Source organism: Perca flavescens, chromosome 22 (assembly GCF_004354835.1).
Source record: "Perca flavescens isolate YP-PL-M2 chromosome 22, PFLA_1.0, whole genome shotgun sequence".
Lineage (NCBI taxonomy): Eukaryota > Metazoa > Chordata > Actinopteri > Perciformes > Percidae > Perca > Perca flavescens.
Genome location: NC_041352.1, coordinates 1,917,048 through 1,933,771, shown reverse-complemented (window position 1 = coordinate 1,933,771; position 16,724 = coordinate 1,917,048). Strand labels below are relative to the sequence as shown.

Sequence of the window (16,724 nt, the reverse complement as noted above, 5' to 3'; positions counted from 1 at the left end):
TAATCAAGTTCTAAATGTGAATTTGGCTCATTCTGCAGAATTAATTAGATTTAAAACATTTGTACACAATAGCATTTATGTAATAATGCTTTCTTGAATAACACTTGCACTTCTGAATCAGGAACAAAGAAATAGACCAAGCTACTGTACCTGTAGTGGTCCTCCTGCTTGAAGCGCTTTGTATAACAGGGGTGATCAGTCAGGTCCTCCGGCTTCAGCAATTGAACAAACCTCAGTGTACTGCAGCTAATATAGAACCACCTACTTTGCATTGATGGAGGCTGATGATTGGTCAACAGCAGGTTGTAAATATGATGGAATAACAGATGCAGAAGGCAAGTTTATTTGTATAGCACCTTTCAACTACAATTCAAAGTGCTTTACATAAAAGAAAGACATAAAAGGCATTAAGAAAAGAAACCTAAGGCGATATAAAAAGAGTAGAGGGGCTCAAGTGAAAAAAGGGCAACTAAATACATTTAAAAAATAAATAAATATATTAACACAACTCTGACTTCCTTACCAATTTATTTTAATATCCTCATATCACACTCATGCAGATTTCTACAAAATAATCAGTTCACAGAGAGACCATGGTCTTCTTTAGTGTCTAGGTTTATCACAAGAGCAGGCAACAGCAAAGGAAACTATGTGATTGTTTTCTATGCTACTAGTTTCAAGTATATATTTAAAATATCTGACTGCACCAAAGACAGGGACATAGTTTCACTCATAATGTGTTAATGTTGCACATAGCTGTACATAATTTAATCAAGTTACTGTTTAACACAGGACCATGTGTCATTATTATGACATGACATCTGTCATGAACATGAAGGAGTCATTTTGAGTGTTCATGACTGTTGTCATTAAGTGTCATTTGGTAAATTCTGACACTTTTAATGCAAAGTTAACATTGTCCGAGATGTCTTTGTCATGACAACTTGACTTTAGTGAAGACAACAATCTCTAACTTCACATTAAGCAAAACAGTACAATCTGTTGACGTTGTAATGACAACTTGACATTAACCTAGACAACATAACCTGTCATAAATATGTCATGACAGGCCCAATTATCAAACTTTAATAAACTATTTAGCTTTATGTGTTAACATTACATTAAAATGTCAGTAAGAGGTTGGTTTTTACATTGGCTGTCATGAGAGTGTAATGGGAAAAATTACATTTAAGCATAATTCCTGATATTTTTATGTTTTATTTCTACTTTAATTCTCTCACAAATGCTGAAAGAGTCTATCTCATTTCCCACATGTAGATTTTGATTCTAACTTTGTGAGACATCCAGTCTGGAACATTATGTCAGCACTGTTTGCCTAAACCGATAAAGGTACAAGGTCACCCTAAAACTATCTCTAGTTTTCCCATGCCAGTTAAGATGTAACTGGAGGGGGTGAAAGTCGTACAGGGAGGAGGAGGTAAGATGGCTCCAAGATGTCTCTTGTATTTCTCTGATTGTCTTCATGTGTATCAGATTGCCTGTCAAAATTGTAGCGTCATAATAATCCAAGTACGTGTGTGCTGTCACTCTGAAGATGCAAATAAGCCTGGTGTTCTGTTCACTCATTTGAGAAACTGACTCCACACTGGGCTGCGGCCTTTTGTGAAATCATGTTGCTCCTATTTGCAAATAAATCTTTAATAAAATACAAAAACCCAACTTGGTTTTAGTCTCAGACTGTCTTATTTGTTTGATTTTACTAAACTCTGAAAACTTCCCCCTGCTGCAAAGGAAACTTCCACTGCAAGAGCATTATAATTGTGTCATGAATATTTTTCCTTGACCTCAAGTAAAGTGAAACTATTTGGACTTGTCATTAAGATGTCTTAAAAGTTATAAAAATCAGTTTGACAACAGTGAATGCAGTACCGAGGTGATTTAATTAATTTTGAACAGCTAACGAACAGATAAATTAAAGAGGCACATAAACTAATACAAAATAGAATGAAAAATAGAGAATATATATGTCTATATAAGAATATTTTGAGACAAAATGACTTAATAAAGTGAGTGGTGCTTTAAAAATCACATTGTTGTGATGAATAGCAGCAGAGTCAACAAGTCTACATAAACAGTGGACACCAGACTGTATTGGTACTCAGTGTTTGTCTGTATTAATATAATAGAATATATATAGCCAATGTAACATACAACATATATTTACAGCTACTGTTTAGAGTTTAGTAACTGTAAAGTGAAACTTTATGGATCCAATGTAAACTCTTGAGACAGCACAGATTCAGCATCATGCTCAAGGGCACTAGCTCTAGATTTCTAAACACATCTGGGCTTGACTCCACACAATAATTCTACTTTGTGTTATTTATCCACTAGTGATAATTCAATACAAACCTGATTTTTGACTAAAACATAGTCATTAATTACAAGCTTGACGTGAGCTTTAATAGCCTTTCATGTCCACCTGACATAAGCATTTATAACATGAATTCCTTTCAGTCAATGACAGCTCTTATTGTGCTCTCTTTCTCCTCTCCCTTCACAGTGTGTGTGAGCAAGGGCAGTTTAACTGCACTGAGGAGCACTGTGAGGAGGTGAACCAGTGTCCAGGCTCTCTGGTCTACTCTCCACGCTCCTGCCTCCTCACCTGCTCCAGCCTGGACCCTCCTGGCCAACAGTCGGAGTCCAGTGTTCCACTGCCGAGCTGCAGAGAGCCCCTGTCTGGCTGTCCCCAAGGAACTGTGCAACTAGCTAGTGAGTGAAAACTAAAAATATTGTTTTCTGATTAGATATGGGATAACATATCTGTTTGAAGTGTGAAATGTAGTGTGGGAGCAACTTTCTAACAACGTTTTTGTTCCCTTTTTTGTCCTTTGGAATGTTCCTTGGTCGACGCGGACTGGGCCTTTTTCACAGCATTTTGACTTGTCATAGCAGTAAGTCAGCCTTTAGCTATTCTTAAACAAAACATTTAACGTTAATTTTCTTGCTTCCTAGCTAAAAAAAACAACATTTCATTGTTTGCTAATTAACTAAAAAGTCAGTTAGCTAGTTTTCTAGCCAGCTAAAAAACTGTTAGTTAGCCTTTAGATATGTCATTGTTTGTTAGCTAACAAGCCAGTTAGTTTGCCTGTAGCTAGCGCTACTCAATAATAAAACATTACACTGTTTGCTTGCTAGCTGAAAAGTCATTTAGTTTAATGTTACTTATGAGTTGGCAGATAAACTCTAATTGCAGCTTCTTCCCTCACTCTGACATCTCTCCATTAGTGCATGTATAGGTTCTGAGCATGTGTGTGTAATTCAGACCTGTGTGTAATGTGTGTAATAACAACAGAGTGAAAACATTGGAATTTCCCCTTGCGGGATTAATAAAAGTATAAATGATTCTTCCTACATGCTAATATTGAGTAATAGGAGCTTATAACGGACAGGTGTATTAGGAGGTTTTGTTTTTGGTGAAGCTAGGCTAGCAGTTTCTTCCAACTAGCTTGTGCTAAATAAGGTTTAAAGGAACACGCCGACTTATTGGGAATTTAGCTTATTCACCGTAACCCCCAGAGTTAGACAAGTCGATACATACCCTTCTCATCTCTGTGTGTGCTGTAATGCTGTCTGACGGCTCCAGCGGCATCAGGCCAGCACAGAACATGCAGGTGAATGGTTCCAGTAATCCTACTGCTCCGAATAAGTGACAAAATAACGCCAACATGTTCCTATTTACATGTTGTGATTTGTAGAGTCACAGCGTGTACAAAAAACGTAACATGAGACACAGCCGTCTTCTAACTGTAAACAAACCGGGAACTATATTCTCAAGCGGAAGAATATAGTACTTGGGTGGAGTGATATGCTCGCAGCAAGCCTGTCTGAGAATATAGTTCCCGGTCTTCAGTTAGAAGACGGCTGTGTCTCATGTTACGTTGTTTTTTGTACACGCTGTGACTCTACAAATCACAAGATGTAAATAGGAAAATGTTGGCGTTATTTTGTCACTTTTGTCACAATTTGGAGCAGTAGGCTAGTTGGAACCAGTTACCTGCAGGATCTGTGCTGGGCTAAGCTAATGCTGGAACCGTCAGACAGCGTTACAGCACGCACGGAGATGAGAAGGGTATGTATCGACTTGTCTTACTCTGGAGGTTACGGTGAATAAGCTAAATTCCCAATAAGTCGACGTGTTCCTTTAACATGGTCCAGAACTATCATTGTAACATAACATAAAAGAAAATACTGGTATTGTACCTTTGGTTTAAAATGTTCTGGTCCATTTGGCTTTGTTAATTATGAAATGTGTCATTATGGGACGACCTCTAGCTCACCCAGGAGAGTGTGCGCCCCCTTGTCCTTAGCAGCAGCCAGGGTTCGAGTCCAGCCTTGTGGCCCTTTGCTGCATGTCTTCCCCTCTCTTTCTTCCCTTTCCTGTCTTTAAGCTATCCTGTCAATTAAAGCCCATAAAAGCCCCAAAAATATCAAAAGAAATGTGTCATTACCGGTAAATCATAATCGTTTAAATTGTAAGGAGCGCCGCTGGCACTGCAGCAAGTCCGCCTGTGCCAGTGTGTGGGTGCCTTCCCGCCCTGTCTGAAATCAGCTGCCTATGCTGAAGAGTGTAACCGCAGAGGGGTTTACATCCGCTGGAGGTCCCAAGAGCTCTGTCGTATGTCAAAGACACACAATGCACACACACACACACACTCATGCAGTCTATCTTCGGCACATGCACCTTTTGCTCCTCCTGTGTGGAAGGCTGCTTCTGCCCTGATGGCACGGTCTGACACGGTAAGCCAAATTTACCAAACTAATCCTGAACTACGGAGGGTAATATACACTTTGGAGGAGCATTTGTAGGGCTGTGCTCGATTAAAGAAATTCTTAGTTGACTAACACTCATTCAATTGTACCGACTAATCTAAATCTAAAAATTAGTTGATTTAATCGACAGATCTGTAAATCTGAGTTTCTCCGCAAAGAGTCATGCAAATGCACCATTTTAATTCTTGTGTTTACCAGAGATGTGCTCGTACGTTTCTTGGAAATAAGTCATTCAGCATGAAAAAAGCATAAAACATGACTAATCAACTAAATAAATCTAAGTTGACTAAGACCAAAATGACCGATTAGTTGACTAATCGACTAAGAGGGAGCAGCCCTAAGCATTTGTATATACTAGTACAGTGCCCATTGAAAATATGCCTGTTTGGAATGGGCCGATTGCTTGGCCTGTGGTATTCTCGTCATATAGCCTATTGTTAATGAATTTAAGACTTCAGCAGAGGTGTTAATTTCCAAACAGGCTAGTGGCTTATCAGTTAAAGTTGAAGTATGGATTTGATTTGTGGGTGTATTTTGCCAACGGTAATGTTATTAGTGTTATAAGTTAGCAGCACACTTGAACAACCGGACCAAGGGCGAGCATAAAGGGTGAATTTAAGTGAGAAGGAAGAAGTGGTGAATTTACAGCTCACAGCAACTTAATACCATATAGTGTCTATAGGATCTAATGTCGGCAAAAATACCTTTTGATTGAGTTTCCTCTAAGCAAAATGATCCGAGTGAATTTAAGCTGGGCTTTTATTGTGAAGGGTAGAACTCGGTTTTTATTGAGCTTCATTGCATGAATAACGTTGCAGATTCAGATTTTACTAACAAAATATCACAATTAAAATGTGGAGTAATCACTGACATATTCTGAAGGATAGAAATGCATTTTTTTGAGTTTCCTCCTAGCAAAATGCTCTGAGTTAAGCTGGGCTTTAGGGTAGACACGGAAGAGCAAGCGTTATGGCAGCGCTTTTTTTTCTCATCCTTTTTATTGTTTGGTCGCCCAAGTTCAAAGTTGGGTACCCAGGAAACCCAGGAAAGTAGATCGGATTCATGGTTAATGAGATATTTCAAAGACAGATCACCCACCCACACACACACACACACACACACACACACACACACACACACACACACACACACACACATACAGAGATTTCCTGATTTATTAGAAAGATGTAAAATGAGGATTATGGATTATTATTATATTATTATTATTATTATTATTATTTAAGTCTAAAGGTCCATCCATCCATCCATCTTCGTCCGCTTATCCGTGTCGGGTCGCGGGGGAGCAGCTCCAGCAGGGGACCCCAAACTTCCCTTTCCCGAGCAACATTAACCAGCTCCGACTGGGGATCCTGAGGCGTTCCCAGGCCAGGTTGGAGATATAATCCCTCCACCTAGTCCTGGGTCTTCCCGAGGCCTCCTCCCAGCTGGACGTGCCTGGAACACCTCCCAGGGGGAGGCGCCCAGGGGCATCCTTACCAGATGCCCGAACCACCTCAACTGGCTCCTTTCGACGCAAAGGAGCAGCGGCGGCTCTCTCCGAGCTCCTCACGGATGACTGAGCTTCTCACCCTATCTCTAAGGGAGACGCCAGCCACCCTCCTGAGGAAACCCATTTCAGCCGCTTGTACCCTGGATCTCGTTCTTTCGGTCATGACCCAGCCTTCATGACCATAGGTGAGGGTAGGAACGAAAACTGACCCGGTAGATCGAGAGCTTTGCCTTCTGGCTAAGCTCTCTTTTCGTCAGCAGTGCGATAGATTGAATGCAATACCGCACCCGCTGCGCCCGATTCTCCGACCAATCTCCCCGCTCCATTGTCCCCTCACTCGCGAACACAACCCCAAGGTACTTGAACTCCTTCACTTGGGGTAAGGACTCATTCCCTACCTGGAGAAGGCATTCCATCGGTTTCCTGCTGAGAACCATGGCCTCAGATTTAGAGGTGCTGATCCTCATCCCAACCGCTTCACACTCGGTAGCGAACCGATCCAGTGAGTGCTGAAGGTCGCAGGCCGATGATGCCATCAGGACCACATCATCTGCAAAGAGCAGCGATGAGATCCCCAGCCCACCAAACTGCAACCCCTCCCCACCCCGACTACGCCTCGATATCCTGTCCATAAATACTACAAACAGGATTGGTGACAAAGCGCAGCCCTGGCGGAGGCCAACCCTCACCTGAAACGAGTCCGACTTACTACCGAGAACCCGGACACAGCTCTCGCTTTGGTTGTACAGAGATTGGATGGCCCTGAGAAGAGACCCCCTCACCCCATACTCCCGCAGCACCTCCCACAGTATCTCCGGGGGACCCGGTCATCGCCTTCTCCAAATCCACAAAACACATGTAGACCCGGTTGGGCATACTCCCAGGCTCCCTCCAGGATCCTTGCGAGAGTGAAGAGCTGGTCCGTTGTTCCACGACCAGGACGGAATCCGCATTGTTCCTCCTCAACCCGAGGTTCGACTATTGGCGAACCCTCCTTTCCAACACCTTGGAGTAGACTTTACCAGGGAGGCTGAGAAGTGTGATACCCCTATAATTGGCACACACCCTCTGGTCCCCCTTTAAAAAGGGGAACCACCACCCCAGTCTGCCACTCCTTTGGCACCGTCCCAGACTTCCACGCAATGTTGAAAAGGCGTGTCAACCAGGACAGCCCCTCCACACCCAGAGCCTTGAGCATTTCTGGACGGATCTCATCAATCCCGGGGCTTTGCCACTGTGTAGTTATTTGACTACATCAGTGACTTCCGCCTGGGAAATCGGCGACAATCCCCATTATCCTCCAGCTCTGCCTCTAACATAGAAGGCGTATTAGTCGGATTCAGGAGTTCCTCAAAGTGCTCCTTCCACCGCCCTATTACCTCCTCAGTTGAGGTCAACAGTGTCCCATCCTTACTGTACACAGCTTGGATGGTTCCCCCCCCCTCCTGAGGTGGCGAACAGTTTTCCAGAAGCACTTTGGTGCCGACCGAAAGTCCTTCTCCATGTCTTCTCCAAACTTCTCCCACACCCGCTGCTTTGCCTCTTTCACGGCAGAGGCTGCAGCCCTTCCGGCCCCTTCGGTACCCTGCAACTGCCTCCGAGTCCTCCGGGATAACATATCCCGGAAAGACTCCTTCTTCAGTCGGACGGCTTCCCTGACCACCGGTGTCCACCACGGTGTTCGTGGGTTACCGCCCCTTGAGGCACCTAAGACCCTAAGACCACAGCTCCTCGCCGCAGCTTCAGCAATGGAAACTTTGAACATTGTCCACTCGGGTTCAATGCCCCCAGCCTCCACAGGGATGCACGAAAAGCTCCGCCCGGAGGTGTGAGTTGAAAGTCTGTTGGACAGGGGCCTCCTCCAGACGTTCCCAATTTACCCGCACTACACGTTTGGGCTTACCAGGTCTGTCCAGAGTCTTCCCCCACCCTCTGACCCAACTCACCACCAGATGGTGATCGGTTGACAGCTCTGCCCCTCTCTTCACCCGGTGTCCAAAACATACGGCCTCAGATCAGATGAAACGATTATGAAATCGATCATTGACCTTCGGCCTAGGGTGCTCTGGTACCAGGTACACTTATGAGCATCCCTATGTTCGAACATGGTGTTCGTTATAGACAATCCATGACTAGCACAGAAGTCCAACAACAAACAACCACTCTGGTTTAGATCAGGGAGGCCGTTCCTCCCAATCACACCTCTCCAGGTGTCTCCATCATTGCCCACGTGTGCGTTGAAGTCCCCCAGCAGAACAATGGAGTCCCCCACTGGAGCCCCATGCAGGACTCCAGTCAAGGTCTCCAAGAAGGCCGAATACTCCGAACTCCTGTTTGGTGCATATGCACAAACAACAGTCAGAGTTTTCCCCCCCACAACCCGCAGGCGTAGGGAGGCGACCCTCTCGTCCACCGGGGTAAACTCCAACACAGCGGTGCTCAGCCGGGGGCTTGTGAGTATCCCCACACCCGCCCGGCGCCACACACCCTGGGCAACTCCGGAGAAGAAAAGAGTCCAACCCCTATCCAGGAGTATGGTTCCAGAACCAAGACTGTGCGTGAGGTAAGCCCCACCAGATCTAACCGGTAGCGCTCCACCTCCCGCACCAGTTCCGGCTCCTTCCCCCACAGAGAGGTGACGTTCCACGTCCCCAGAGCCAGCGTCTGCTGCCCGGGTCTGGTCCGTCGAGGCCCCTGACCTTCACTGCCACCCATGTGGCATCGCACCCGACCCCAACGGTTCCTCCCACAGGTTGTGGGCCCATGGGATGGAGAGGGAGTTGCCACGTAGCTTGTTCGGGCTGTGCCCGGCCGGCTCCGTGGCAAACCCGGCCACCAGGCGCTTCGCCGGACGAGCCCACCGTCTGGGCCTGGCTCCAGGCGGGGCCCCGGGCTTCCTCGGGCAGGGTCACTCCATCTCTGCTTAGCTTTTTCATTGGGGTTTTTGAACCATTCTTTGTCTGGCCCCTCACCTGAGACCACTTTGCCTTGGGAGACCCTACCAGGAGCACAAAGCTCCAGACAACACAGCCCTCAGGTTCACAGAGACACACAAACCTCTCCACCACGATAAGGTGATGGTTCACGGAGAGGAAGTCTAAAGGTATTCACTGCAATTTTTTAAACAGACTTACAGTGATTAAATGATTGTACCAATGTAACTGTTATTTAACATCGAAAAAATGTTTTCCGTTTAATGTGATTCTAATGGGTGTGTTTCAGGAGTGTCCTTACTCTGAGTTTTTTTGTCACGCCGGTCTCATCTCTGCTCCTCCATAACATCTCTGAGGGAGTGGAACTTCTATCAAACTTGTCTGTAGACATACTGGTCCACGACTGCAGCACCTGGTAAGCAGAAACTAGCAGACTCCAGGGGTCTTATTTATAAAACTGTGGGTAGGATCCTTAAAATGTGTACGTACGCCCAAAAGCCCAAAATGGCGTACGCCAAAAAAAAGTCAGATTTATAAAACACACCGGTAAACAATGTTCCCTTTATAAATCACAGATTGACTACAAGCGTGCGTACGTGGATTAGCCTCTTATCCCGCCCTGTACACGCCCATTTTTAACCATAAATAGCCAATGCAAAGCACCTCGTGAATGCTGATCAGTATGTTAATGACCCTGGCAGTTGTTCTATCGTTACACCGAATCATGCTGAATCATGACGACTGGCGGAGAAAAAGCAATAAACCTCTCAGACGCTCGGGAATTGCTGCCAGGGTAGGGAAACCGGATCTATAGACTACCTTTATTAATAATATCTTCCAAAACGGCAGGTATTACGGCACTCGGGGACAGCTTCGATATACCAGACCTACTGTATATGATAAGATTTAACAGAACTATAAATTATATCCAAACAAGCCTTAGTGATGAAGGTGAAGATTATATATAATATGTACTGTGTATATATATATATATATAAAAAACACTTAGCTGTCTGACATTTCCCTCTGGAATGGCGAGTACCTGTATTTGGACCGGGATGGCATGGTTCCGGTGTTCTGTCGATTTATGCTACCTATCGAGATGTGCTACTTAGCGGTTCTGCGCATGCGCACGACCCACAAGCATGGTCTGATTCCGTGCCCATAAATCTATGCAACCTTGCGGTCGGACATACGGCCGATACTGTGGTTAATAGAGTAATATCTAATAAATAATTTATTCATTGTACCTTTTGATAGGGTATATTTGTCTATCAGAATACGCTACCACTGAAATATTCAATAAATATAATTTAATAGAATATCAAAATATGCTCCTTATCTCCTGACAGTGCACATGGAGTGAGTAGTGGTGCAATATATAATGATTCTGTTGGGGGAGCATTATTTGATAGGGTATATTTGTCTAACAGAATATGCGACCACTGAAATATTCAATAAAGATATAATGGTGTATCAAAATATTCTCAAATAAACATAAGATGTCAATACTGTTAGAGTTATATACCTCTATGGGATTCAGCCTGCCTGCACATTTGGAAATATGCAGGCAAATATATCACATAAGGAAGCACATTTCGATAGGGCAGCGCGACTCGATAGACTCTACTATCGATTTACGCTACGGTAGCATTTTTCGACAAGGCAGCATAGATCGTCAGAACACCGGCGCGTTGCCCTCTCTACTGGACCCAATTCAGTACACAGATCCAAGAGCGCAGCTTTAGGGAATTTAGTCATCGTCATGGTCCCTGAAGTTTCTCTCCTGATTCTTCCATTGGGGGTTAGTCGTCCTGCAGTGCCATCATGCAGCTTTACGCACGGGGTCACCGCAGTATAAATATGTTTCCATGTCAAATGTTTCTTCTAATATGCCCAGCCATTGTTCCTTTGTAGGTGGGTCTGATTTGTACCATGCTCTAGTTATGGTTTTCTTGCTGGCTACCAGCAGTGTCTAGATCAGATATCTGTCCCCACCCCATGTGTTTTTTGCTGTACCAGATTCCCCATATATAGCTCAGAGCCGGACATAGGTATCTCATAACCTAGTATTGCCTTTAATACTCCCCATACTTCTTCCCAATACTCTTTCATCTTTTGGCACTTCCAAAATATGTGTGTGTGGTCCGCCTCCATCTGTCCACATTGCCTCCAACACATATTCTGGAAAATGTACAAAAGCTCCTGCCGGGAGCTCCAGAGTTAAGTTTGAATGTTGGACAATTCTAGTGAGCTTGGGAGATCACTTGCAGGGAAGATCTCCGCCACTAAGGGGGGCCCTTTCACTAGGAGAGGCTTTACCATACACCCACTCTTTTAACTCCAAAGTGCAGCAGTTTGATACTTTGATCCCATCAACAGATTGTATGCAGGCTCAAACGCAGTGAACTAGTCAAAACTAGACAAGCATGGCACCATAGAAAAAATAAATCACAATGAGAGAGGGAGTTACGAGGAAGTGACAAGCATGGCTTTATCTTGGGAGGAGAGGGAAATACTTGCATGCCAAAATTTGGGTGGAATACAATGCAAGGTAAATTTATTTGTACAACAGAATCCAATGTGTTTACATAAGATATAAAAAAGTGTTAAGACAAGTTTTATGAGAGACATGAGCCAATATAAAAAGACACATCTAAAATGAATTTTTAAAGAATAAAAAGATAAATATAAGCTCAAATTACAGAAATAAATTACAGTAAAATTACACTCCAGTGAGAAATATGAATAAATAGCTCAGAATTTAATTTAATAGTGTCATGTGAGAGTTTGTTCCAGGTATTACGTGCTTACAAACTCAAACTTCTCTCTGTTTAGTTTTAACCCTGGGAATAGTAAGCAGACCTGTCCCAGAAGACCAGAGAGGTCTTAATTGTAGTTTCAGATCAGATGTATTTTTAGCCCTAAACCATTCAGTTAAAGATTATTATTGTTTGACACACAGGATGTCAGTGCCAAGACCTAAGAACTGGACTGGTGTGTTCAATTTAATTCAATTCAATTGTATTTATAGTGTCAAATCACAACAGGACTTATCTTAGGACACTTTACAGGTAAAGTAGGTCTAGACCACGCTCTATAATTTACAAAGACCAAACAATTTCCCACGAGCAAGCATTTGGTGCGATAGTGGTGCGGAAAAACATCCTTTTAGGCAGAAACCTCAGACAGACCCAGGCTCTAGGTGGGCAGGCATCTGCCTCTGCCGGTTGGGACACAGAGACACTGATACAGACATACAGAAATATGATTAATAATAATTATAGCAGTTGGCATGGAACTTATAGTAACAATAAAGATAATAGAACTATGACTACAAATAATAGTCCGCCTCCATCTGTCCACATTGCCTCCAACACATATTCTGTTCCGGGGCGAACCGTCTTTGGGGTTATGAAGTATACCCTCGATCCAGTGGTTGAATGCTGTACCCTGCACACGTTGTACCATTCTTCCTCCGTCAACTCAATCCCGAGTTCCCTTTCCCACTTTTCTTTTATGTACATTGTTGAATTCCCTCTACTCTTCAACAGAGCTTGATAAAGGGCTGAGATCACTTTACCATTCTTCCCATTGTATACATCAATCATTACCTTAATTACCCCATTTTGCTCAGTAGCCTTATCTATTTTTATTTTCTTATATAGTAGTCCCTCACTCGTAGGTATCTAAAGTAGTCCCCTCTTTCCAAACCAAACGTATCTTTTAAATATTGAAAGCTCTGCATTTCCCCCTTTTCTACTATCTAACATATTGCTGTGATACCCCCTTGTGTTGATAGATGAGAAAAATAACCTGCATCTCCTCCCTTCTTAATTTTGTCAACACTTTACCCCTTTTAACTGGATTGTTCATACCATTAACATGTAAGGACACCATTTTAAAACCTCTATGTCGCATCATATTTCCCCTCAGAGCATCTTTCTGTCCCCAACATGTCACAAAACATATATATAATATATAATAGCAACCGCTAAGCTAAACAAACAAATATTAAGGAACAGAACCTGGCCTTCCAAGGCATTTGGGGGTTTAGCGCGTATCCCCCTTTTCCCAGCTGGTGGGTGTATGGTAAAGCCTCTCCTAGTGAAAAGGCCCCCCTTAGTGGCGGAGATCTTCCCTGCAAGTGATCTCCCAAGCTCACTAGAATTGTCCAACATTCAAACTTAACTCTGGAGCTCCCGGCAGGAGCTTTTGTACATTTTCCATTCAATCTTTAAACCCTCGACCTTTAAATTTGTGCCACAAGTGCTCCAGTGAGTCCTTCTGTTTATAATCTTATACATCAGTACATCTTTAATGTGGAGAAGAGGGACAATAAAAATACTGCACACGTCACATTTGCCAAAATTAACAAATCCCTGATATACCTGTTTGAGGCCCCTTATTATAGATTAGTTTCTTATTTACTGACTGCGGCATTCCAAAAGGACGTTCAGGGAGCAAAACAACGAGCTGTCTTCAAAAAGAATTAGGCTGTGTGTCTGTGTTCTGTTCTTTTTGGGTCACCGTGGCTCTTCACCTCTCATCCTTGTGACCTTTCATTCTCCTTTGTGTCTTGCCATCCTCCCTTTGCTTCTATCCCCCGTCTCCGATTCTGGTCCACTTGCGCACAGCCTCCAGTCTCTGCAGCGGTGTAGGTCCCTCTTCTCCCTGATCTGCCATCCTCTCTGTCACATCGCCCTCGCCGCGTCCTCAGTGCTGTTGTACACTTTGATTCCATCAGCCCAGTGAACCCTCAGTGTGTCCATTAGGGTTGGGTACCTTTCGCATCTGAACCAATACCAATATCGATACCGGTACCTCAAATTCGGTTCCGGTACCCAACAGTACTTTTTCTGTACTTTCACTGTTTGTTACACAAAAAAAATATTTCAGTTGTAAAAATAATTCCAAACCTATTTATCCTATATACTTAGAACATTCTGTTATTTATTTAGAATATTTTACACTGACAGAAATTAAATAAAAATAAACCCCTCCCTCTCTCCTCCCAAACCCGTCCTTACAACCTATTAAAATGAATAATTATTAATCTTGTATTTGTATATTATTCTTTTTTTGCCTATTTTATTTTCATCATGACCGTTTTTAACTGCTCTTTAATGTTTCATGTAAAGCACTTTGAATTGCTTTGTTGCTGAAAGGTGCTGTAGAAATAAAGATGCCTTGCCTTCAAACAATAGCCTGTCAGTCAGACCCCAGGGCACAGAAAACATGTTGTGCCTGCTTGTCTCACAGGAAGTGTAATGTCAACAGCACCGCCACCGCTTTCGCCTCACCATTAATATCATATTGCAGCAAACACTGTCTGCGTGAAGTTTTGAAAAACTGTAACCACACTTGAAACCACTTCATCGGCACTGCTGTGACTCACTGTGACTTCAACAAAACTGCAGAGTTGACGTAGTTTGCTCCGTCCGCACCTCTGCACTCTACACTGTGTGTGTGTGTGTGTGTGTGTGTGTGTGTGTGTGTGTGTCGGAACTCTGCTCTCTGTCAACATGCAGAGAGGACAGATAAGCTTGCGCTTACATGCTCTCAGGTACTGAAATTTGGCACTGTTTGATTTTACCAATACTCGGTAGTACCGACGTGATTCGGTCGGTACCGGTAAAAGTACCGGGTTCGGTACCCAACCCTAGTGTCCATTGGTGATTGGAACCTAATCCCTCTCTCTTTGAGAATTTTCTTTAGCTCTGCGTCCTTCCGTCGTTTAGCAGTCACTTCTGCCGCGTAATCATGGTCAAAAGTCACTCTCCGTCCTTCCACTTCCACCGGCGTTCTCCAGGCCATTCTGAGGACATTTTCCTTGACATCAAACCTTAAAAAGTTGACAATAATTGCTCTTGGGGGTTTGTTCGGCTGTGGTTTAGGCGCTAATGCTCTGTGTGCCCTTTGGATCTCCAGTTTAATATCATGCGACATCCCCAGCTCTTTGTGGATTAGCTTGTCCACGTATTCAGTAACCGAGTCCCCTTCTATCCCCTCCTTCAGCCCCCACATTCGGATATTATTTTCTTCTTGACCTCCCTTCTAAGTGAGATACCTTCTCTCTGAGCTTGTTTTGTTGTTCCAGCAAAGCTGTGAGAATTTCCTGGATCTCGGTGCTCCACTCCTCCACATCGTCAGTACGCTCTTCTAGCATCTCAATGTCTTTCTTTTGAGCCCGCATGTCCACGTCCACAGCCTCGAATTTTCTATTTGTGTCCTCCCTAAAGCTGTCCAGCCCTTGTTTCATCTCCTCTCCGAGTTTGTCCATATATTCTCTCAATTGTCGCGCATTTTCACGAACTCCTTTCAGATTGTCCTCCATTTGCTTGCTAATTTGGTCTAATTTCGTCCATGCTGTGCTGGCCCAATTTTAGCCTGCATGCTATCCAAGCCATTCAAAACACTAATCAAAACACTCCTCTTCAGATTAGTTTTCCACATCCAATAGTCTTACATTTCTCATCTGATAGTTACTGGTTTCATTGTTTTTAATTGCTTTTAATATGCTGTTTTATGTGTTGCTTTTATTGCTTATCTGTATTAATGTGATATATGTGCTGTTTTTTTACTGTAAAGTGTCCTTGACTGCCATGAAAAGCGCTATATAAATAAAATGTATTATTATTATATATAGTCTTGGGAGGAGGATGTCAGCAGAACAGGATCATGAAGTAGGTAAATACAGTTCACATTTGATCTGCTCATACTGACTCTCTTGCCTACAGATGACCTTTGCCCCTGGTTGCCATGGTCACCATGTTCCCAGAGCTGTGGCGCAGGTTCTGTGTCACCGCGGTGGGTGTGTGTGTGTGTGAGGAGGGAGGAGATGCAGCGTGTCCCACTGAGATTGAGGCTGAGAGGAACAGAGAGGAGACCCAGCTGTGTTATAAACAGCCATGTCCAGGTACAGACAAAGCTCAACAATGCTACTCTTGGTTCTGGTCAGCTTGGTAAACTGAGTCAAATAGCAGGAGGCCCTCTGTGTGCTGTACAATGAAATCATTTTTCATTGTAATTTCATTCTGTGGTCCTCTTTGTGGTGGCTCTGTCTGATGATGTTATGTGTGTTATGAGACACCATGGTAATCAGCAGTGTTTTTCCACAGATCACAAAGCAATTTGTGGCAGGGGGGTTGTCGCTGGGACATAACAATCAAGTATCAAAAACTGAGGACTCGCTGTTGGATGCTGTACTCCTTTCCTACTTTAATGCCTAACTAATCTATCTCTTTCTCTCCCTGACCCTGTCTTTCACTGGTTGAAGACTGAAAATATTGTAAACAAATTAATAACATAACTAATTACACTGGTGGGACTGTTGAGCTCTGTTTCAGACCGATACCTCCAGTTCAGGCTGGTCCTCATCCTCAACACGTGCCTTTTTCAGTTGCGGAAAATACTTTTCAATACTCATCTGGATTGAAGCAGCAAACATTCAGTGTAAGAGTAAAAAATGACATAACATTATTTAT

General features: G+C 43.6%; 1 protein-coding gene and 1 long non-coding RNA gene across 2 annotated transcripts in view; both read left to right on the top strand.

The window, feature by feature from the left end:
• Positions 1–2,534: 2,534 nt before the first annotated feature.
• LOC114549550 (uncharacterized) lies at positions 2,535–16,507 on the top strand. Its single transcript, XR_003691566.1, has 4 exons — positions 2,535–2,733; positions 2,896–2,915; positions 9,527–9,652; positions 15,978–16,507. It is a non-coding gene; the product is annotated as an uncharacterized LOC114549550 (long non-coding RNA).
• Positions 16,508–16,652: 145 nt separating this feature from the next.
• LOC114549310 (SCO-spondin) overlaps positions 16,653–16,724 on the top strand; it is a 31,252-nt gene continuing 31,180 nt past the window's right edge. Inside the window, exon 1 of the mRNA XM_028569559.1 lies at positions 16,653–16,692. The gene's annotated coding sequence lies outside the window, so the exon portion shown is untranslated. The remainder of the gene's footprint in view (positions 16,693–16,724) is intronic.